Source organism: Haematobia irritans, chromosome 1 (assembly GCF_050003625.1).
Source record: "Haematobia irritans isolate KBUSLIRL chromosome 1, ASM5000362v1, whole genome shotgun sequence".
In the NCBI taxonomy this organism is placed as follows: domain Eukaryota; kingdom Metazoa; phylum Arthropoda; class Insecta; order Diptera; family Muscidae; genus Haematobia; species Haematobia irritans.
In genome coordinates this window covers 237,891,190-237,917,448 of record NC_134397.1, presented here as the reverse complement: position 1 = coordinate 237,917,448, position 26,259 = coordinate 237,891,190, and positions in this window count along the sequence as shown.

The following is a 26,259-nucleotide window of genomic DNA, read 5'->3' as shown; positions in this document are numbered from 1 at the left end:
TAAAATTTGATTTCTATAGAAAATTTTATCAAAATTTGATTTCTACCGAGAATTGTAGTCAACATTTTATTTCTATAGAAATTTTATCAAAATTTGATTTCAAGAGAAATTTTTTTTTCAAAATTTGATTTCGATAGAAAACTTTATCAAAATTTTATTTATATAGAAAATTTTAGTCAACATTTTATTTCTATAGAAAATTTTATTTCGATAGAAAATATTGTCAAAATTGCAATTCTATTGAATTTTTTTTTAAATTATATTCTATTGATCATTTTGTCAAAATTTTATTTCTATTGAATATTTTTGTCAAAATTTTTATTTTTATAGAATATTTTGTCAAAATTTTATTTCTATAGAAAATTTTTGTGAAAATTTTATTTCCATAGAAAATTTTGTGAAAATTTTATTTCCATAGAAAATTTTGTAAAAATTTTATTTCTGTAGAAAATTTTGTCAAAATTTTAATTCTTTTGATTTTTTTGTCAAAATTTGATTTCTATTGAATATTTTTTCAAAATTTGATTTATGTAGAAAATTTTGTCAAAATTTAATTTCTATAGAAAATTTTGTGAAAATTTTATTTCTATAGAAAATTTTGTAAAAATTTTTATTATATTGAATATTTTGTCAAAATGTGATTTTTATAAAAAATGTTGTCAAAATTTGATTTCTATAGAAAATTTTATCAAAATTTGATTTCTACAGAGAATTGTAGTCAAAATTTTATTTCTATAGAAATTTTTTTCAAAATTTGATTTCAATAGAAATTTTTTTTTTCAAAATTTGATTTCGATAGAAAACTTTATCAAAATTTTATTTCTATAGAAAATTTTAGTCAACATTTTATTTCTATAGAAAATTCTATTTCGATAGAAAATATTGTCAAAATTGCAATTCTATTGAATTTTTTTTAAATTATATTCTATTGATCATTTTGTCAAAATTTTATTTCTATTGAATATTTTTGTCAAAAATTTTATTTTTATAGAATATTTTGTCAAAATTTTATTTCTATAGAAAATTTTTGTGAAAATTTTATTTCCATAGAAAATTTTGTGAAAATTTTATTTCTGTAGAAAATTTTGTAAAAATTTTATTTCTGTAGAAAATTTTGTCAAAATTTTAATTCTTTTGGTTTTTTTGTCAAAATTTGATTTCTATTGAATATTTTTTCAAAATTTGATTTATGTAGAAAATTTTGTCAAAATTTAATTTCTATAGAAAATTTTGTGAAAATTTTATTTCTATAGAAAATTTTGTAAAAATTTTTATTATATTGAATATTTTGTCAAAATTTGATTTTTATAGAAAATGTTGTCAAAATTTGATTTCTATAGAAAATTTTATCAAAATTTGATTTCTACAGAGAATTGTAGTCAAAATTTTATTTCTATAGAAATTTTTTTCAAAATTTGATTTCAAGAGATTTTTTTTTCAAAATTTGATTTCGATAGAAAACTTTATCAAAATTTTATTTCTATAGAAAATTTTAGTCAACATTTTATTTCTATAGAAAATTTGATTTCGATAGATTTTTTTTTTCAAATTATTATTTCCATGGAACATTTTGTCAAAATTTTATTTCTATTGAATATTTTGTCAAAATTTTATTTCAATAGAAAATTTTGTCAAAATTTTATTTCTATAGAAAATTTTATTTCTGTAGAAAATTTTGTCAAAATTTTACTTCTTTTGTTTTTTTTTGTCAAAATTGGATTTCTATTGAATATTTTGTCAAAATTTGAATCATGTAGAAAATTTTGTCAAAATTTAATTTCTCACTGCTTAAGATATGTAAGCACGGTTGCCACTCGTGTCAAAATAATCTACCTAAATTAGAAGCCATTTTAACCAAAAATCTACAAAGCTTAAATAAATTTATTTCTATGGAGAATTTTATGTCAGAATTTTATTCTTAGAGAAAATTTTTGTCAACATTTTATTTCTATAGAACATTTAGTTAAAATTTGATTTCTATCAAAAATTTTTTCCGGAATTTTATTTTTATAGAAAATTTTTGTCAACAGTTTATTTCTATAGAAATTTTTTTTATCAAAATTGTATTTCTATATGAAATTTTGTTAAAATTTTAATTCTATTGAATATTTTGTCAAAATTTGATTTCTATAGAAAATTTTGTCAAAATTTGATTTCTATAGCAAATTTTATCAAAACTTGATTTCTATAGAAAATTTTAGTCAAAATTTGATTTCTATAGAAAATTTTATATCTATCGAATATCTTGTCGAAATTTGATTTCTGTAGAATATCTGTTCTATAGAAAATTTTGTCAAAATTTTAATTCTATTGATTATTTTGTTAATATTTGATTTCTATTAAATATTTTGTCAACATTTGATTTCTATAGAAAATTTTATCAAAATTTTATTTCTATACAAAATTTTGTGAAAATTTTATTTCTATAGAAAATATTGTCAAAATTGCAATTCTATTGATTTTTTTCTTCAAAATTATATTCTATTGAACATTTCGTCAAAATTTTATTTCTATTGAATATTTTGTGAAAATTTTTATTTCTATAGAATATTTTGTCAAAATTTTATTTCTATAGAAAATTTTTGTGAAAATTTTATTTCTAAACAAAACTTTGTGAAAATTTTATTTCTGTAGAAAATTTTGTCAAAATTTTAATTCTATTAATTTTTTTTTGTCAAACTTTGATTTCTATTGAATATTTTGTCAAAATTTGTTTTATGTAGAAAATTTTGTCAAAATTTGATTTCTATAGAAACTTTTGTAAAAATTTTATTCTATAGAAAATTTTGTAAAAATTTTAATTCTATTGAATATTTTGTAAATATTTGATTTCTATAGAAAATTTTATCAAAATTTTATGTCTATGGAAAATTTTAATCACAATTTTATTTCTATAGATTTTTTTTTTAAATTTTTTTTCTATGGAATATTTTGTCAAAATTTTATTTCTATTGAATATTTAGTGAACATTTTATTTCTATAGAAAATTTTGTCAAAATTCGATTTCTATAGAAAATTTTATCAAAATTTGATTTCTGCAGAGAATTGTAGTCAAAATTTGATTTCTATAGAAATTTTTTTCAAAATTTGATTTCTATAGAATTTTTTTTTTTTTCAAAATTTGATTTCGATAGAAAACTTTATCAAAATTTTATTTCTATAGAAAATTTTATTTCGATAGATTTTTTTTTTCAAAATATTATTTCCATGGAACATTTTGTCAAAATTTTATTTCTATTGAATATTTTGTCAAAATTTTATTTCAATAGAAAATTTTGTCAAAATTTTATTTCTATAGAAAATTTTGACAAAATTTTATTTCTATAGAAAATTTTGTCAAAATTTTACTTCTTTTGATTTTTTTGTCAAAATTTGATTTCTATTGAATATTTTGTCAAATTTGATTCATGTAGAAAATTTTGTCAAAATTTAATTTCTCACTGCTTAAGATATGTAAGCACGGTTGCCACTCGTGTCAAAATAATCTACCAAAATTAGAAGACATTTTAACCAAAAATCTACAAAGCTTAAAAAAATTTATTTCTATGGAGAATTTTGTCAAAATTTGATTTGTATAGAAAATTTTGTCAGAATTTTATTCTTAGAGAAAATTTTTGTCAACATTTTATTTCTATAGAACATTTAGTCAAAATTTGATTTCTATCAAAAATTTTTCCCGGAATTTTATTTTTATAGAAAATTTTTGTCAACAGTTTATTTCTATAGAAATTTTTTTTATCAAAATTGTATTTCTATATAAAATTTTGTTAAAATTTTAATTCTATTGAATATTTTGTCAAAATTTGATTTCTAAAGAAAATTTTATCAAAATTTGATTTCTATAGCAAATTTTATATCTATCGAATATCTTGTCGAAATTTGATTTCTGTAGAATACCTGTTCTATAGAAAATTTTGTCAAAATGTTAATTCTATTGATTATTTTGTTAATATTTGATTTCTATTAAATATTTTGTCAACATTTGATTTCTATAGAAAATTTTATCAAAATTTTATTTCTATACAAAATTTTGTGAAAATTTTATTTCTATAGAAAATATTGTCAAAATTGCAATTCTATTGATTTTTTTCTTCAAAATTATATTCTATTGAACATTTCGTCAAAATTTTATTTCTATTGAATATTTTGTCAAAATTTTATTTCCATAGAAAATTTTTGTGAAAATTTTATTTCTATACAAAATTTTGTGAAAATTTTATTTCTGTAGAAAATTTTGCAAAAATTTAATTCTATTAATTTTTTTTTGTCAAACTTTAATTTCTATTGAATATTTTGTCAAAATTTGATTTATGTAGAAAATTTTGTCGAAATTTGATTTCTATAGAAAATTTTGTGAAAATTTTATTCTATAGAAAATTTTGTAAAAATTTTAATTCTATTGAATATTTTGTAAAAATTTGATTTCTATAGAAAATTTTATTTTTATTTTATTTTTAAAAATTTTATGTCTATGGAAAATTTTGATCACAATTTTATTTCTATAGATTTTTTTTTTTAATTTTGTTTCTTGGAATATTTTGTCAAAATTTTATTTCTATTGAATATTTAGTGAAAATTTTATTTCTATAGAAAATTTTGTCAAAATTCGATTTCTATAGAAAATTTTATCAAAATTTGATTTCTGCAGAGAATTGTAGTCAAAATTTGATTTCTATAGAATTTTTTTTCAAAATTTGATTTCTATAGATTTTTTTTTTTTTTCAAAACTTGATTTCTTTAGAAAATTTTATCAATATTTTCGGAGGGTTCAAGTTTGGTTTTTGTTGGGTTTAATAAACTGCCTGAATTTACTCTGATAATTTGTTGATAGTTTTGCTGCAAGTAGAGGATGCTGATGAGGAATGTGGTAATTCCGAAACGTGCGTCCATCCAACCATCTTGCAGTCTATAGGGCTTTGCCCAAATAAATTTGACAAAAATTCTTTTCCTCTGTTGGTTAAGCTACACTTGTAGTTTAGTCAATGTATGGTTTTAAGCTGCAATAAAAAACAACAACAATGCTTAACGAACAAAACCAACAATAACAAAACAAAACGAATGGAAAATTTTATTTCTATAGAAAATTTTAATCAACATTTGATTTCTATAGATTTTTTTTTTTCTAAATTTTATTTCTATGGAACATTTTGTCAAAATTTTATTTCTATTGAATATTTTGTCAAAATTTTATTTCAATAGAAAATTTTGTCAAAATAAAATAACATTTTATAGAAAATGTTTTTTCAAATTGAATATTTGTTAAAAATTTGATTTCTCTCAAAAATTTATTTCTATAGAAAATTATTTAGAGAGACATGTTTATTTATGCAAAATCAACCAAAACATCAAAAATTCTACCAATCTACCAAACAGTAAAAAATCTACCATTTTTGGTAAAATTCTACCAACTGTGGCAACAGTGCTAGAGAGGCAACCGAAGAAAATTATAATATTTCAAAATTTAAATATCTAAAACTATATAGATACATAACCCGATCGCATCATGTACGTATTAATTAGACCTAACAAATGTTTTTGATTGAAAACCAAATTTTTGTAATAAAAAAAAATTATTAAAAAAACTAAATATATTTTTTAATTGGATCAATTGGCATTATTTTGGTTGCAAAATTCAATTAACTATACTCTGCATCGTGGAAAAGGGTATTATAAGTTAGTACATATGTTTGCAATACCCAGACGGAGGCGAGATATACACATGGTGTCTTTGCCAATATTGCTCAGGGTGGGTCCCTGAGTCGATCTACCCATCTCTGTCTGTCCATCAGAGATAGTATGTATCAAGCTATTTTAGGTTTGCGACTATCGCAAAGTTGTAAACATCACATACGCGTTGTAAATGTAAGAAAATTAGCAAACGTCGCAAACTCAAAATACTTTAATCCCTTCAGCTAGGCACCGAATAATATCCAAGATGATGATATGTGCGAAGAAATTTAAATTCTCAGGAATTTTTATAAAATTATTAACGAGTTTAGAAAACTTGAGAAAAGAGTTATTTCAATTGGAGGCTCCAAGCCGAAATTACAATGAACTACGTGATGGTGCGGTAAACGTGACGATCGGTATTCGCTCATCTTTTCTTTGCAAAATTTCCGCAGAAACTGGAAGGAAGACTACTTGAGTCTTGCAAAAGTGAATTTTTGGGTCAAATAAAACAAAACTTAGTTAAAACTGTTCAAGAGGCTTTGCAACTTATACTGAATTTTACCGTATACATTTTTCTAGGTAAGTTTTCTCGGCATTTTCTAGGTAATTGGGGCATTTACGACTTTACGACTTTTGCGACATACGTATTATACCGTCGTAAACGTATGTCGTAAAAGTCACAGTTTGCGATAGGCCAACCCTGCTGTCCGTCCATACGTCTGTTTGTGAATACATTTTTGTAATCAAAAGTCTAGGTCGCAGTTTTAGTCCCATCGACTTCAAATTTGGCACACGTATGTCCTTTGGGCCTGAATATTTAGAAACCTTTCGATTTTGAATATGGCCCCAAAAGCCAGAGTTTTACACACATATGACACCAGAGGCCGTAGTTTCACTCAGATTTACTTGAATTTCTGCATAGGGCGTAGAACTAAAAGGTACACTTTGATAGAGTACCAATTTTGGTATGCTCATATATCGCGCTAGAAGTCAGAGTTTTACTGATTTTGACAAAAATTTTCTATAGAAATAAAATTTTGACAAAATTTCCTATAGAAATAAAATTTTGACAAAATTTCCTATAGAAATACAATTTTGACAAAATTTCCTAAAGAAATAAAATGTTGACAAAATTTTCTGTAGAAATAAGATTTTGATAAAATATTCTTTAGGCATGACATGTAGACAAAATTTTCTTTGGGAATAAAGTTTTGACCAAATTTTCTTAAGGAATAACATTTTGATAAAATTTTTTAAGAAATAAAGTTTAGACAGAATTTTCTTTCGGAATAAAATTATGACAAAATTTAGAAATAACATTTGACACAATTTTCTTTGGGAATAAAATTTTAGAAAAATTTTCTTTGGGAACAAAATTTTGACAAAATTTTCTATAGAAATCGACAGAATTTTCTTTTGGAATAAAATTTTGACAAAATTTTCTTTACGAATAAAATTTTGAGAAAATTTTCTTCATATATAAATAAAGTTTTGACAACATTTTCTTTGGGACAAAATTTTTTAAGGAATAAAGTTTAGACAGAATTTTTTTGGAATAAAACTATGACAAAATTTAGAAATAAAATTTCGACAAAAGTTTCTTTGGGAATAAAATTTTAGAAAATTTTTCTTTGGGAATAAAATTTTAGAAAAATTTTTTTTGGGAATAAAATTTTAGAAAAATTTTCTTAAGGTATAAAATTTTGACAAAATTTTCCTAAGGAATAAAATTTTGACAAAATATCTTTAGGAATAAAGTTTCGACAGATTTTTTTTTTTTGCAATAAAATTATGAAAAAATTTTCTATAGAAATTAAGTTTTGACAAAATTGTCTACATAAATAAAATATCGACAAAATTTTCTTCGGGAATAAAATTTTTGCCATATTTTTTTAAGGAATAAAATTTTGACAACATTTCCTTTAGTAATACAATATAGACAGAATTTTCTTTGGGAATAAAATTTTGACAAAATTTTCTTTAGGCATAACATGTAGACAAAAATTTCTTTGGGAATAAAATTTTGGTCAAATTTTCTTAAGGAATAAAATATTGACAACATTTCATTTGGTAATACAATATAGACAGAATTTTCTTTGGGAATAAAATTTTGACAAAATTTTCTTTACGAATAAAATTTTGACAAAATTATATACATATATAAATAAAATTTTGACAACATTTTCTTTGGGAATAAAATTTAGATAGAATTTTCTGTAGAAATAAAATTTTGAAAAAAATTTTCTTTAAAAGTAAAATATAGACAGAATTTTACTTAAAAATAAAACTATGACAAAATTGTCTAAGGAAATCAAAATTTGACAAAATTTTCGATAAAAATAAAATTTTGACAAAATTTTCTTTGGGAATAAAATTAAAAAAAAAAAATTCGTCAGTAATAAAATTTTGATAAAATTTTCTTTTGTAATAAAATTTATACAGAATTTTAATTAGGAATAAAATTATGACAAAATTTTCTATAAAATTCGAATTTAACAAAATTTTCTTTAGGAATAAAATTTTGACAAAACTTTCTGTAGGAATAAAAGTTAGACAAAAATTTCTGTAGGAATAAAATATTTATGCAACGTTTTTTGGGAATAAAATCTTCAGAAAAATTTTTTGTGGGACAAATGTTTGACAAAACTTTCTTTGGGAATTAAAATTTGGACAAAATTTTGTTGGGAATAAAATTTTCAGAAAATTTTCTTTAGGAATAAAATGTAGACAAAATGTTTTAAAGGCATAAAATTTTGACAAAACTTTTTTAGAAATAAAATTTACACAGAAGTTTCTGTAGGAATAAAATTTCCATAGGTCGAAAACCTTAGTTCTTAGTACCTTTATTTTTTTGTATTTATCTTCACAATTTATTACAATAAACTAGTAAAGTAAAGTAAATTTTCACAAAATTTTCTTTAGGAATAGAATTTGCTTTGGGAATAAATTCCTGACAAAATTTTATAAAAAACAGAACGTCAATCCTATTATACCATCATTCTATGGTAGTTGGTAAAAAATATCGGAAAGTTGATTTTTGAACATTTTGATTTGGTCGAAGGCCAAACTAATTTTTCTCACCCTGTTTGCGGCAAAAAAGTCCGCTATATTATCGTCCAGTGATCGTTTTAGCCTTCGTTAGATGGTAGATGTCGATCAAAATTTGTTTTCTCCAAACAAGGCTGGCAAAGACCTTGCCAGCCATTGGGACATATGCACTTTACTATTTATTTTCTCCAGAGTGAGCCGCCTTAGATTAGGTTAGATCTATTCAGACTCTTGTGATACCATACGCGTATATCGCGTAACACATCATAACTAAGCACATTTCATATCTTTACAATACAGAAAATGTCCACTTAGCGACTTAGTCTACAATCCCATTAAGGCATCAGTGGCACACATCGAATTTGTCCTTGCGAAAACTTTGCTCGTAGCTGTGGTATTCACTAAAGTTGCTAAAAGCAACCATATATTATTCCAACACCAATCTAAATGGCAAGAAATAAAAACGAAAAACTTTTCCCAGTATTTGTAACAAAAATTAATTCTATACAGAATCTTTTTTGTGGTTTAGCTAAATATTCCCCATTTTAGTTATATCGCTTGTTGCCCTCCCCCAAGGACAACTATTTATGCCATTGACAAGGGAGAAAATATTTCATTATTGGGGTAAAATAACAAAAAAGATAAAAACTTTGAAATAATAATTATCCAAAAATATTGAAAGTCATATAAAGACACAAACACACACACACATACTTGCATTTGTATAAGCAACCATGTATGCGAAGAAACCTCTTTACTAAATGATTTTTATTTAAAGCATACCTTTGGGGGTTTGTTATAATTGAACATAGTTTTGGCGGTATATTAGAATTTTGCCTTATGGGATTTTTAGATTTCACTAAAAGGTAGCAAACTTATAAAGATAATTTAAAGAAAGGTGGAATCTGCTCAAAAACCCTCTTGATAGTGGTATTTAAGTTTTTCCAAAAATTTAATAAATTCCCGGCCCCCTTTTCAATTTCAATGACTGTTGACGAAATTATCATGAAAGCGAAAGTCTATCGTAACCATGTGGTTACAACAAAACCCATTAGCCCACCCGCATTCTACAAATGCCGGTTGCCGGTCTATCTAGACTAATTGTGAAAAAGGTTGTATTTGTTTGTTTACCTTCCCTCCTTTCCCACTCAAAGGCACAGAAACAATCTGCAAACTTAGAAATCCCCTGTAACTACCACAACACTTCAAAATTAACTAATGAACGTTAAACGACAATTTTTGGCCTTCCATTCCCGTATACCATGATACTCGTAATGACAGGAGTATGCTGGCTTTTGCTTTGCATAACTCTCGCATGGCATTTACCCAGCCATTTACGTGTCTCATTCATTTGCATTACAAACTATGTGAAATTATACCTTTCTGTGTTCAACAACAAACCCAGCCAGTTCATTCCGCACTCCACCGAAGATCAGATGAGTATACATTCCGTGAAAAGGGGCCTCCGGAGAGATTTCGTCATGGTTTAAAACCACGGTTGCCATTCGAGTCAAACATAACATACCAAACCAAAAATCTCGTTTTGTCAAAATATTATTTCTATAGAAAATATTGTCATCATTTTATTTCTTTAGAAAATTTTGTCAAAATTGTGTTTATATAGAAAATTGTATTTCTATAAAATTTTTTTTCAAAATTTTATTTCTATGAAAATTTTCTCGAAATTTTATTTAAAATAAAAATTCTCAAAATTTTATTTCAATAGAAAATTTCCTCAAAATTATATTTCTATAGGAAATTTTGTCAAGATTTTATTTCTATAGAAAATTTTCTCAAAAGTTTATTTTTATTGAAAAATTTTTTTTTTAATTTTATTTCTATAAATTTTTCTTTTTTAATTTCATTTCTGCGAAAATTTTTTCAAAATTTTATTCCTATAAACAATTTTCTATTTTCTTTAAATTTGTTTCTATAGAAAATTTTTTTAAAATTTTATTTGTGTAGATAATTTTTCCAAAATTTTATTTCTATAAAAAATTTTGTCAAAATATTATTTCTATAGAACAGTTTGTCAACATTTTATTTCTATAGAAAATTTTGTCAAGATTTTATTTCTATAGAAAATTTTTTTAAAGTTTTATTCCTATAGAAAATTTTCTCAAAGTTTTATTTTTATAGAAATTTTTTTTAAAATTTTATTTCTATATATATTTTTTTTAATTTTATTTCTGCGAAAAATTTTTCAAAATTTTATTTCTATAAACAATTTTATTTCTTTTTTCTTCAAATTTTTTTCTATAGAAAATTTTGTTTAAATTTTATTTCTATAGAAAATTTCCTCAAAATTTTATTTCTATAGAAAATTTTGTCAAAATTATATTTCTATAGAAAATTTTGCCAAAATTATATTTCTATAGAAAATTTTGTCAAAATTTTATTTCTATAGAAAATTTTGTCAAAATTTTATATCTCCAAAAATTTTCCTCAACATTTTATTTCTATAGAAAAATTTTTTCAAAGTTTTATTCCTTAAGAAAATTTTCTCAAAAATGTATTTTTATTCAAATTTTTTTTTTAAATTTTATTTCTATAAATTTTTCTTTTTTAATTTCATTTCTACGAAAATTTTTTCAAAATTTTATTTCTATAAACAATTTTCTATTTTCTTTAAATTTGTTTCTATAGAAAATTTTTTCAAAATTTTATTTGTGTAGATAATTTTTCCAAAATTTTATTTCTATAGAAAATTTTGCCAACATTTTATTTCTATAGAAAATTTTGTTAAAACTTTATTTCTATAGAAAATTTGTCAAAATTTTATTTCTATAGAAAATTTTGTCAACATCTTATTTCTATAGAAAATTTGTCAAAATTTTATTCCAATAGAAAATTTTGTCAAAATTTTATTCCTATAGAAAATTTTCTCAAAGATTTATTTTTATAGAAAATTTTTTTAAAATTTTATTTCTATATATTTTTTTTAATTTTATTTCTGCGAAAAATTTTTCAAAATTTTATTTCTATAAACAATTTTATTTCTTTTTTCTTCAATTTTTTTTCTATAGAAAATTTTGTTTAAATTTTATTTCTATAGAAAATTTTGTCAAAATTATATTTCTATAGAAAGTTTTCTCAAAATTATATTTCTATAGAAAATTTTGTCAAAATTTTATTTCTATAGAAAATTTTGTCAAAATTTTATTTCTATAGAAAATTTTGTCAAAATTTTATTTCTATCGACAATTTTGTAAAAATTTTATTTCTATCGACAATTTTGTAAAAATGTTATTTCTATCGAAAATTTTTTCAATTTTTTCTATGAAAATTTCCTCGAAATTTTATTAAAAAAAATTCTCAAAATTTTATTTTTATAGAAAATTTGGTCAAAATTTTATTTCTATAGAAAATTTCCTCAAAATGTTATTTCTATAGAAAATTTTGTCAAAATTATATTTCTATAGAAAATTTTGTCAAAATTATATTTCTATAGAAAATTTAGTCAAAATTTTATTTCTATCGACAATTTTCTAAAAATTTTATTTCTATCGACAATTTTGTAAAAATTTTATTTCTATCGAAAATTTTTTCAATTTTTTCTATGAAAATTTTCTCGAAATTTTATTAAAAAAAAATTCTCAAAATTTTATTTCTATAGAAAATTTTGTCAAAATTTTATTTCTATATAAAATTTCCTCAAAATGTTATTTCTATAGAAAATTTTGTCAAAATTATATTTCTATAGAAAATATTGTCAAAAAAATTTTTTTTATAGAAAATTTTGTTAAAATTTTATTTCTATAGACAATTTTGTCAAAATTTTATTTCTATAGAAAGTTTTGTCAAAATTTTATTCATCTAGAAAACTTTGTCAAAATTTTATTTCTATCGAAAATTTTGTACAAATTTTATTTCTATCGAAAAAATTTTGTCAAAATATTATTTCTATAGAACATTTTGTCAACATTTTATTTCTATAGAAAATTTGTCAAAATTTTATTTCTATAGAAAATTTTGTCAAAATTTTATTTCTATAGAAAATTTTGTCAAGATTTTATTTCTATAGAAAATTTTTTTAAAGTTTTATTCCTATAGAAAATTTTCTCAAAGTTTTATTTTTATAGAATTTTTTTTTTTAAATTTTATTTCTATATATATATTTTTTTTAATTTTATTTCTGCGAAAAATTTTTCAAAATTTTATTTCTATAAACAATTTTATTTCTTTTTTCTTCAAATTTTTTTCTATAGAAAATTTTGTTTAAATTTGATTTCTATAGAAAATTTCCTCAAAATTTTATTTCTATAGAAAATTTTGTCAAAATTATATTTCTATAGAAAATTTTGCCAAAATTATATTTCTATAGAAAATTTTGTCAAAATTTTATATCTCCAAAAATTTTCCTCAACATTTTATTTCTATAGAAAAATTTTTTCAAAGTTTTATTCCTTAAGAAAATTTTCTCAAAAATGTATTTTTATTGAAATTTTTTTTTTTTAATTTTATTTCTATAAATTTTTCTTTTTTTATTTCATTTCTGCGAAAATTTTTTCAAAATTTTATTTCTATAAACAATTTTCTATTTTCTTTAAATTTGTTTCTATAGAAAATTTTTTCAAAATTTTATTTGTGTAGATAATTTTTCCAAAATTTTATTTCTATAGAAAATTTTGCCAACATTTTATTTCTATAGAAAATTTTGTTAAAACTTTATTTCTATAGAAAATTTGTCAAAATTTTATTTCTATAGAAAATTTTGTCAACATCTTATTTTTATAGAAAATTTGTCAAAATTTTATTCCAATAGAAAATTTTGTCAAAATTTTATTCCTATAGAAAATTTTCTCAAAGATTTATTTTTATAGAAAATTTTTTTAAAATTTTATTTCTATATTTTTTTTTTTTAATTTTATTTCTGCGAAAAATTTTTCAAAATTTTATTTCTATAAACAATTTTATTTCTTTTTTCTTCAAATTTTTTTCTATAGAAAATTTTGTTTAAATTTTATTTCTATAGAAAATTTTTTCAATTTTTTCTATGAAAATTTTCTCGAAATTTTATTAAAAAAAAATTCTCAAAATTTTATTTCTATAGAAAATTTTGTCAAAATTTTATTTCTATATAAAATTTCCTCAAAATGTTATTTCTATAGAAAATTTTGTCAAAATTATATTTCTATAGAAAATATTGTCAAAAAATTTTTTTTTATAGAAAATTTTGTTAAAATTTTATTTCTATAGACAATTTTGTCAAAATTTTATTTCTATAGAAAGTTTTGTCAAAATTTTATTCATCTAGAAAACTTTGTCAAAATTTTATTTCTATCGAAAATTTTGTACAAATTTTATTTCTATCGAAAATTTTTTCAAAATTTTATTTCTATAGAAAATTTTGTAAAAATGTTATTTCTATAGAAAATTTTGTAAAAATTTTATTTCTATAGAAAATTTTGTCAAAATTTTATTTTTACAAAACTTTTCCTCAAAATTTTATTTCTGTAGAAAATGTTTTCAAAGTTTTATTCCTATAGAAAAATTCCTCAAAATTTTATTTCTATAGAAAATTTTTTTAAAATTTTATTTCTATAATTTTTTTTTAATTTTATTTTATTATGTGAAAAAATTTTCAAAATTTTATTTCTATAAACAATTTTATTTCTATTTTCTTAAATTTGTTTCTATAGAAAATTTTGTTATAGAAATAGTTTTGAAAATTTTATTTTTATAGAAAATTTTCTCAAAATTTTATACTCTATAGAAAATTTTGTCAAAACTTTATTTCTATAGAAAATTTTATCAAAATTGTATTTCTATAAAAATTTTTTCAAAATTTTATTTCTATAGAATATTTTGTCAACATTTTATTTCTATAGACTTTTTTCACAAGTTTATTTCTTTCGCTTTTTTTCACAAATTTATTTTAATAGAAAATTTAGTCATAATTTTATTTCTATAGAAAACTTTGTCAAAATTTTATTTCTATAGAAAATTTTGTCCACATTTTTTAGAGATTTTTTCACAAGTTTTTTTTTTTCTATGAATTTTTTCACAAGTGTATTTTTATTGAAATTTTTTTCAAAATTTTATTTCTATAGAAAATTTTTTCAAATTTTTATTTCTATAGATTTTATTTTAATTTTATTTCTAAAGATTTTTTTTTTTCAAAATTTTATTTCTGCCTATACAATTATTTTTCGAGCTTTATGGACAGATATAGATTAAGGAACATGGTCAATAGAGCAATTGAAAAGAAAACGCCAGATACAAATCTATATTTTTACTTTTTCTATTTTTTTTTTCTTTTCAATTGCTCTATTGACCATGTTCCTTAATCTATATCTGTCCATAAAGCTCGAAAAATAATTGTATAATTAGATATAATGCATTTGGACGTCAATTGCCTGTTTCGGTATCAGGCTAACATGAAATATATTTTTATTTCTGTCAAAATTTTATTTCTATAGAAAATTTTGTCAAAATTTTATTTTTATAGAAAACTCTCTCAAAGTTTTGTTAATATGGAAAATTTTCTCAAAATTTTGTCACCATTTTTGCTGTAGAAAATGTTGTCAAAAATTTTCTGAAAATTTTATTTTATAGAAAATTTTGTTGCTATGGAAAATTTTCTGAAACATTTTTTTCTATAATTTTTTTTTTTTAATTTTATGTTTATGGAAAATTTTCTCAAAATTGTATTTCTATAAAAAATTTTGTCAAAATTTTATTTCTATAGAAAATTTTCTCAAAATATTATTTCTATAGAACTTATGTTTTAAATTTTATTTCTATAGACAATTTTTTTATAATTTTATTTCTATGAAAAATTTTTCAAAATTTTATTTCAATAAAAAATGTTATTTCTATTTTATTTCTAATTTTTTTCTATTGAAAATTTTGTTATAGAAATTGTTTTGAAAATTTTATTTCTTAGAAAATTTTCTCAAAATTTTATACTATATAGAAAGTTTTGTCAAAAATTTACTTCTATAGAAAATTTTATCAAAATTGTATTTCTATGAAAAATTTTTTTCAAAGTTTTATATCTATAGAAAATTTTGTCAAAATTTTATTTCTATAGAAAATTTTGTCAAGGTTTTATTTCTATAGAAAATTTTGTCAAAATTTTAGTTCTATAGAAAATTTTACTTCTATAGAAAATTTTATCAAAATTTTATTTCTATAGAAAAATTTTCAAAATTTTATTTCTGTTAAAAATTTTGTCTAAACTTTATTTCTATAGAAAATTTTGTCAAAAGTTTATGTTTGTAGAAAACTCTCTCAAAGTTTTGTATCTATGGAAAATTTTGTCAAAATTTTATTTCTATAGAAAATTTTCTCAAAATCTTATTTTTATAAAAAAATTTTCCAACATTTTTTTTCTATAGAAAATGTTGTGAAAATTTTCGGAAAATTTTATTTCTATAGAAAACTTTGTTGCTATGGAAAATTTTCTGAAAAATGTTTTTCTATACACTTTTTTTTTTAATTTTATGTCTATGGAAAATGTTCTCAAAATTGCATTTCTATAGAAAATGTTGTCAAAATTGTACTTCTATAGAAAATTTCTACCCGTAAAAAATCTACCAACTGTGGCAACCGTGGTTAAAACCCCTAGGGTTACAATGGCAATAAACAGAAATTTAATGAAATATTTTAACAGAACCTAAAATCGTATGGAAACTATAATAAAATGATGGTTCGTGTAGGTGGGGTGGTGACAGATGGGTGGGGAAAGCTTCAAGGGTTCGGTAATAAAAATAACGAGCAACTGCCACCACAAAAACCCCAACAAAGGAAATGTGGCCTTATGAAAACACAGCACTTGGGAATCATACCTAATGCCCCGCAGTTGTACGATTTTGGTATTTCCACGAAAAAGGTTATTAAATGTAAACTATACCTGTAGCTATTATTTTGCAAATGATTTTATACTTGAGGCCTATTGTCGATTTAGAGCAAAATTTTTAATTTCATTTAGGAAAATAATTAACATTTTGCTACATAATTATTTTTGGTTTAAAATTTAATTGAATGAAAAAAACAATTTTTCTTAAATAGTATTTTCATAGAAATGTAATACAAATGAAATCTTTACGCATCTACACTCAAAAAAAAAGTTTACTTTAATCCAAAGATTTTGTCCTTCTCCTAAAATTTTTAAACCCTGCACCACACTGTGTTATAACACAGTTTGTGTCATTGGCAATAATGCTCCGGGTGGGTCCATGAGTCGATCTAGCCATATCCGTGTGTCCTTCTGTTTGTGAACACATTTTTGCGATCAAAGTCTAGGTCGCAGTTTTAGTCCAATCGACACAAGTTTTTGCTTTGGATCAGAATAGAATAAAATCGGTTCAGATTTAGATATAGCTCCTATATATATCTTTCGTTTGATATGCACTAATATGACCACAGAGGCCAATGTAGTACCACGACCTAAAATATATTTTATATACTTTATGGGGTCTTGAGCAATATTTCGATGTGTTACAAACGGAATGACAAATTTAATATACCCCATCCTATGGTGGAGGGTATAAACATTAATTCGAATTCGAATGAGTGCTTTTCTTTCGAATAGGTTTTCATTCGATTAACAGACTATTTTTTGCAACATATTTGTACGTTATTTAGATTTTATTCCAACGTTTAATTCATCAAATTGGGGAGATATATTTAAGATGATAAAAATTGCATTTGGTTGTAGAAAACATCGAAACCAACATTATAAAATTATTTAATATTATTTTTTTAATAGAAAACCTTAAATATAAAATCAATTTAAGGGCGATTTTTTTTCCTTTTTTTGCGATTGGCAAAAAAATATATATTTTCTCTGTTCATAGTTTTTGCCGCCATAATAGCATTTTCACAAGAATAATTTTCTTATATTCGTTCAAAAAGTTCTGCCAACATTATAACACTTTAATGAAATCAATTTGCAATGATCATTCGCTTTTGTATGAGTGTATGTGTGTGCATGTATGTGTATCAGTATGTGGGTGAACAACAGGAAATGCAATCATAGCGAATAGCTTGTTTTTCTTGTTTTCATTTCGTGTGTTTTTGTCCAACCACTATGACCGGAAATGAAATGAGTTTGGCCAGTTATTGTTGATTATAAGGGCACTATGGGCACATGAACATTTTTGTTGTTGCTATAAAGCTCTTGTTTTTTTGTTGAACTCTCTTTCACACAAGAGTGAGAGACAGTGAGAGGGAGAGAGAGAGGAAGTGAGGTCTATTTTGTATTGAGGTGAGTTTTTGTGTTTGTCCACATATGTGCGTGTGTGTTTGTCGGTGAATGTGCTCTCTAGTTCACAGTGTAGCAAAGGTGTCCACACTGTTTAATATCCGACAGCCTCCATGTTTGTAGTCCGGACATGCATTGTGAATGTTGTTTGAGGCGTTACAATTTAGTTTTTCCTTTTTTATGTGGTTTCCCTCCCGGAGTTTTCCAATGCAGGCATGTATTTGTCTTACTTTATTGGCATGACCGTTATTGTAGGCTGTTGCTTTCCCCGTCGTTCTATTTATCATGAATAGTGAACACAAAAAAAAACAACAACAACAAAAATACATGAAATTCCTCATATCACTATAAACTATAGAGTGTATGTGTGTGTTTCAGTGCATTTCGCTAAAATCTGATAATAGCATGTAGAGTGGGTCAGTCAGTTGCAGTAATGCCAACAATTTAAATGAAATTTGAATTTTCACCTATAAAATATTTTTGCAGGTGTTACACACTAATTTCGAAAAAATAAAAATAACTACAGATCAGCAAAAAAAACCGCCACATATCCATATAGGTGGAGATAAACTATGGCAGGATGTAATAATGATTATTTTTGGAATTTATTAAACATTTGGGTATTGCATGCATGAATTGCATCAAGGTAATATGATACTATGTTAAATGGTATGTGTACACATTTAGATAATTAGATATTTTATGTTGTTTGGTGTTTAAAATTGTAGATAAATATACTAAAAGAAAAAAAAAAACACTTAAACTGGGTGTACATTTTTAAAATTAAATTATTTTATGGAAAAAATTAACTTTTTTTGGAGAAATTTTTTTTTTTTTTTCTTGACATTATTGGATTTTGAAGTACGATTTACGAAATTCTTCCTTTCCATAGAAACAAAACAGAACGACAAGTAAAGAACAAAACCATTGGCCCCTTACCATATTAGCCATGCTTTAGTTCACTATTCTTCTGCTCTAGTTAGCATCAAAATTATTTGTACGGTCACTGAAATTTATAAAATTTTTGAGACTTACTTGAAACATAGAAAATTTCATTGGGCTTGGTTGGGAAAATTAAAAAAGCAAAATTAAAAAAAAAAATAAAAACAAAAATGTGCAATGAAAATAAGTTCATTTTTTCATTAGTTTAAACGCAAACTGTGGATCAAAGTTCCACGGCCAATACTTCTTCAAGGAACAGATCCTAACAAACTCTACAGGAGAGCCTAAGGGCTTTGAGCATGGCATCTGTCTGGGCAGGACCCAAGGGCCTGAATGTTAAACCTAAGAAGATACAATTATGCCTATTTATTAGAGGGACTAAAATTGTCCAATATATCGAACAGAGCTTTTTGGGCAAGACGATTAGACATCTAACTGAATTATAAACGCCACATCAAAGACAAGACTGAAAAAGCCTACAGGTGGTGGATACTGTGCAGAAGATCGGTGGGCTTTGTGGCCTAAATATAATGATGATGCACTGCATATGTGAGAGCGCCATAAGGCCAGACCTGACATACCCATCGATAGTCTCGTGGACTTCGATGCAGAAAAAATGAGGAAGCGCGAAGCATGACAAACCATTAAAGGATAATTGGAGAGACGGTGGGTGAAATGGCAAATGCCGCCACAACCCATGATCGTATAACTAAGGTGACCATAGCTACCGCGGGTGACATTCCGACGCCAGTAAGATGGTCTTGGGAGAGGCGAATCCTAGAACAGACACCAGTGGGAAACAACTGCAACATCGATGAATCGCAGATGGGACTGGGCATATGTGTGGAGGACCCAGACTTTGAAATCCTATCACGGTTGCCACCGTTTTAGAGTAGTAGATTTACTGTTTGGTAGAATTCTTGATATTTTGGTCTTTGATTCTTCAAAATCTTCTTCTCCAACTAAGAGGTAATTCAATTTTCTATATATAGAAAAACAACTTCGACAAATTTTTCTACAGAAAAATTTTTTTTTTTTTACAAAATTTCTTATAGAAATAGAATTCTGACAATTTTTCTTATAAAAACAAATAAATAAAAAATTTCCTATAGAAATAAAATTTTGGAAAATTTCTTATTGAAATAAAATTTTGACAAAGTTTTCGACACAAATAAAATGTTCACAAAATATACTATAGAAATAAAATTTTGACAAAATTTTCTATGAAGATAAAATTTTGAGAACATTTTCTATAGAAATAAAATTTTGACAACTTTTTCTAAAGAAATAAAATTTTAACAAATTTTTCTAACGAAATAAAATTTTGAGACAATTTTCTATAAAAATAAAATTTTGAGAAAATTTTCTAAAAAAATCTAATTTTAAGAAAATCTTCTATAGAAATAAAATTTTGAGAATTTTGTTTATTGCAGTAAAATTTTTGCAAAATTTTCTGTAGCAATAAAATTTAGGCAACATTTTCTATAGAAATAAAAGACAAATTTTCTATAGCAATAAAAATTTGGCAATTTTTTCTATAGCAATACAATTTTGACCAATTTTTCTAAAGAAATAAAATTTTAACAAACATTTCTAAAGAAATAGAATTTTGAGAAAATGTTTTATAGAAATAAAACTTTTAAAAAATTTTCATTAAAAATAAAATTTTTACAACATTTTCCATGCAGAAATAAAATTTTCACAAAATGTTCCACATAGAAATAAAATTTTGACAATATTTTCTATAGAAGTAAAATTTTGACAAAATTTTCGATGTTAATACAATTTTGACAAAATTTTCTACAGAAATAAATTTTAGACAAAATTTTCTATAGAAATAATTTTTTGAGAACATTTTCTAAAAAAATAAATCTTTGAGAAAATTTTGGTTCGAAATGAAATGTTGGAAAAAATTTTTATAGAAATAAAATTTTGAGACAATTTCCCATAGAAATAACATTTTAAGAAAATTTTCTATAGAAATAAAATAATGACAAAATTTGCTATAAAAAAATATTTTATAAAAATTGCCTATAGAAATAAAATGTTGACAAAATTTTCTAAAGGAACACAACGTTGAGAAAATTTTCTATAGGAATAAAATTAGGAAAAAATTTTCTAGAGAAATAAAATTTTGACAAAATTTTCTATAGAAATTAAACTTTTAGAAAATTTGCATTAGAAATAATATTTTCTATTGAAGTAAAATTTTGACAAAATTTTCGATGTTAATCAAATTTTGACAAAATTTTCTACAGAAATAAATTTTAGAAAAAATTTTCTATAGAAATAATTTTTTGAGAAAATTTTCTATAGAAATAATTTTTGAGAACATTTTCTAAAAAAATTTTTTGGATCGAAATAAAATGTTGAAAAAAATTTTTAAAGAAATAAAATTTTGAAAAAAAAAAAATTATATAAATAAAATTTTGACAACATTTTTTATGGAAACAAAATTTTGACAAAATTTTCTACATAAATAATTTTCTGATAAAATTTATTATATAAATAAAATTGTGACAAAATCTGTTTGTTTATTTGTTTGTTTGTTTGTTTGTATGTTCCGAGTTGGCTCCGAAACGGCTGAACCGATTTTCTTGAAACTTACAGAGATCGTAGGGGGCGTTCATGTGGTGAAAATAGGGTACCTCATTTTTTGACACCTGGTCGCGGACTTTTTGAAAATTGGACCAAAGTTGACCGATTTGCTTGAAATTTTCATTGAAGGTTAGGGTTGGCAACTAGACAAAGATCCGCTACTTTATATTTCGATATTTGGCGGAGGGGGGCCTCCCCTTTGTTCGACTTTTTTTAAAGTACAGTGAAAAAGCTAAAATTCGTTAAATTATCTGAGATTTACAGAGAACATGTGGTGAGGTTATGGAATTAATATGGGGTACCCGATGATTTCATATGTGGTTGGGGGGGGACCTCCCCCTTGCCCTACTTTTTGAAACTTGGAACAAAATTATGCGATTTGCTTGAAATTTTCATTGAATGTTGGGGTTGGCATGTAGACAAAAATCCGCTACATTATTTTTCGATATTTGGTCGGGGAGGGGGACCACCCCTTTGCCCGATTTTTTTTTTTGAAAGTTCAAACAAAACTAAACACCCACGACTGAAATTTTACGGAAAAAATGGGTTATGAAATTTATATCAGGTTCCTGATTTTTTTAATAAAAATAAAAGGGCATAGGGAGACATCCGCTTCTCTTAAGTACATACAGAGAAGCAATTAAACTTTTACCGAGTTACTTGAAATTTACAGAGGACTCTGGAGAGGTTACGATATTAATAGTTGATACCTTATTTTGTGATATTTGGACGGAAGAAAGGCCGCCATTTTAGGATTATAATTTGCTTGACATTTTCTGGGACGTTTACAAAAGATACGCTACATCACTTTTCGATATTTAGTCGGGGAGGAGGTCCTCCTCTAAAACTACAAAAAAAAAACAACAATTCTTACGTTTTCTTGAAATTTACATAGGCAGTGGGGGCAGGTTATGAACGAAGTGACAACCTTTCTTGCCCCACACTTGAAGGAAAGTTTCAAGAATTTTCAGGGAAGGTTAGGGGTGCTATTCACTACGGTGTTTGTCGATATTGTATCGGGGAAAGTGACGTCCCTTTAAAACAATAGAGCAAAATTTAAACATCGCCGATCTACTTGAAATTTACAGGGAACGTGGGAGGAGGTGATTTAATTTATACATGATTTTTAAATTAGTATATGATTTTTCGATATCTGGTTGGGGAAGGGGAAAATTGAAATAAACTTTGTCGATTTACTTCGATAGAATTTATAGGGACCATTGAGTAGTTGCGAAATTAATATAGTGATAGTCTGATAGTCCGTGATAGTCCGATATCAGGTCGGAGTGGAGCGAAGGTGGGGGAGGGTTCCCTTTTGTCCGTTTTTTTTTTTTTTCTTAAATTGAGAGTAGAGGGTTGTCCGTAAATGGGAACTCGGAACATAATTTTATGATTTTTGCACAGACTTCTTTTTAGTAAAGAACTTAAATTTACATGAAATTGGCAGCCAACGTAGAGGGTGTATAATTTTCCAACATTTTAGCAAATGTTAATATGGTAAAATTTTTTACTATTTTTGCTTTTTCCGATTTATTGGATGGGAAACAGTAATTCTTTGTATGTTATTATAATATAGTGCTTAATTTTCAGATATGTTGAGGAGAAGGATACCTTTCCTTGACAAACCCCACTTAAAATTCACAAGAAATATAGAAGAAGGTACACCCTCTCCCGCCGTATTTGTACGTATAAACGAAAAATCAAGTAGTCCGATTTGTTTAAAAGAATTCAAATGTTTTCGAATTTGTTTTCAGCACGAAGGATATAGTTGACTAAGTTAACTCAAAATATTCCTCCAAATACGCTTCGGAAGGCACAGCGAAGCGGGCCGGGTTACGCTAGTCTTCTATAAAAATAAAAATTTAAGAAAATTGTTTAAAGACATACCATTTTGAGAAAATATTTGAATTAGACAATTTTCTATAGAAATAAAGCGTTGGCAACATTTTTTTATATAAATACAATTTTGACAAAATTTTTTTATAGAAATAAAATTTTGACGAAATTTTCTACAAAAATAAAATTTTGAGAAAATTTTCTATAGAAGTAAAATTTTGATAAAATCTTCTATAGAAATAAAATTTTAAGAAAATTTTCTATAGAAATAAAATAATGACAACATTTCCTATAAAAAAATAATTGATCAAAATTGCCCATAAAAATTAAATGTTGGCAAAACTTTCTAAAGGAACACAACGTTGAGAAAATTTTCTATAGGAATAAAATTAAGAGAAAAATTTCTAGAGAAATAAAATTTTGACAAAATTTTCTATAGAAATAAAATTTTATATAAAAAAAATAATTTTGAAAAAATTTTTGTATAAAAATAAAATAGAAAATATTTATTCAAGCTTGAGATAATTGTTTTCTATTTAATAAAAAAGAAAGATCGAATAAAATCAAAATTTCTAATAAAAATAAAATTTTATTAAAATGTTGTAGAGAAATGAAATTTTAACATTTTCTGAAAAATTTTTAGACTATTTTTGGCACAAGCTGTAACCGTGATAGGATCCATGGGTGTAGCTCGTGCTCCGATTACCGGACCACATCACAATAACTCAGGCTGAAGGTGACGCACTTGATATATAAGACCGTTTTATGGAAACACTAAAATTGAGAGCATATATGTGATGAATATGATCAGCAAATGATGGTGCATGTAGGGCATGTTTTGAGGATAATGAGACCTGCGAACACTATCTTTGTCATTTCCCTGCCTACACGAGACAGAGACCAAAGTCAAAGACCATTAAAAAAATTCATTCAAAAATTCAAAAAATCTAGTTTTAGTTGAAAACATATGACCTTAAGTCGAACGAATAAATTTTCCAAAACTATTTCACTCCGGCAATTCAAACATATCCTTAAATCAAGCTCAAATGCAATTAAAAGAATTTCTTCCATTAACCAGCAATAATCTCAAGTGTGTACTTAAGAACGATTGACATGTCCTATATTACCAAATAAATGTTGCTAATTTAATACAATAATGACAATGGCAATTGTGGGATATCTCTTAATGGCAAACATATATTTGGTTACATTTTAAGTACCCTTATTGACCTTGTTTCCTACATTAATGTGTACTCATGGGATGGATTTTAAGTGGATACTTTAGGAAGCGTGATCATCCACTTTGGAAAATAAATTATCCCCATAGTTCATAAAGAAGATATGGATTATAAAGATTGAAATTAATAATTTAATAGGCGGCCATTGCAACCTACCAATACTACTCCTCCTTTACCACTCCTCTCATACGAGTACTAAATAACAGCAATGTCGTTAAGCATATTGGTCATATTTAACACCTCAACATTTTTAGATAGGCACTTAAATACATGTCCTTGATTTTTGTTGGGGCGGACGGAGTTGAGAGGCTAATATTCTGTGTTTTATTACCATCATCGTTAAATTCTTTGTTGACTTTAGAAGCTAGTCATGGTCCCCTGAGATATTTACTTGGGCAAATCTTTGGTTCTCTTAAAGCGTGAGCAATAAAGAGAGAGAGGGAGCGAGAGAGTGTGTGGGGAAGTTACATTTTTCGCAGTATAATGTTTATGCTTGTGTTATCATAAATTATGATCCTAGTCCTAGGTATATGAGTTTTCCTGGTGATATTGCTTCTGGAACAGTTATAGCGTAAACGTTTTCAGACCCCCCCCTCCCAAAAAAAAAAAAAAACATAATTTGAAGCCTATTAAAAGCAGCAGTTAATTTATGATAATAGTGTGCTCCCGAAATGCTATTAACTCAGGTAAATTACAATACAATGAGATTTGTTTGCCTATGGGGGATGCCTGAGGTGAATAACGTATCTGTGTATGGGAGTGTTTTGAGATTAGCTTGTGTTACTGTAGTAACACAAGTCGAATACAGTCTCATGATTTATTCGAATTTTATTTCTGTATATAAGAGAGCTAAATTCGTAATTGTCTGTCCAGTGATGATAATGACAAACGTGAATATAATTGATAATACAAATTAGAACAAATGCAATTGTAAATGGTTTTATGAATTCTTTTATCTTTTTCTTAGCTATTAAATATTATGTATATTAATTTATATGTTGAAAAAATCTTTAAATTATTTTAGGTTCATTAAATTTCGATTATTGTTTGGTATTAGCTATGATTATAAATCTAGAGACTCGTATCATTATTAAAATATGTTTTTTTTTTCTTCTCGTTTCAGGTAAGTGCTTTCAATTGCTCTAAACTATGGTAAGGTAAGATAGACTAAATGTGTGTGTGTAGTGATGGTTCGACTTTAATTTCTTCGCGAAATACAAGGTAGTGTACAAGTGTTACCATTTTTAACGACCAAAATAAAGAAAAATCCATAGAAAAATCTGATGACACAATTAACTTATGTTTTTTGAAAAAATTAATTTTATTTTTAAAATTAAAAAAATAAATAATAATACAGTCTCTTGCAATGAAAAAAGATTTTGTCGCTAAAGATTTTTATATTGATTCTGAGCTAGAGAATCAGAGAATTGCACAAAAGATATTCAGGGTGCCTGCAACAAAGTTAAACGCTATTTTTTACTTTTTATTGTGTCTACAACTGTAATGAATGCTTGCTCACAACCAGTGATTTTAGTTGCCTCTATTTTTCTACTTTCTACTGAAGTAAGAGAGCTTAAGAGTATGTCTATTGTGTTTCTTGAACGGCCTAACACAACTGCAAATATCACATACAATGCTGCTTCTTGATCGAATACTGCTTTTCCATCTATATCTGTTGTGCCAAATTAATCTTCTGCATTGCCGTTGATGGCTGTC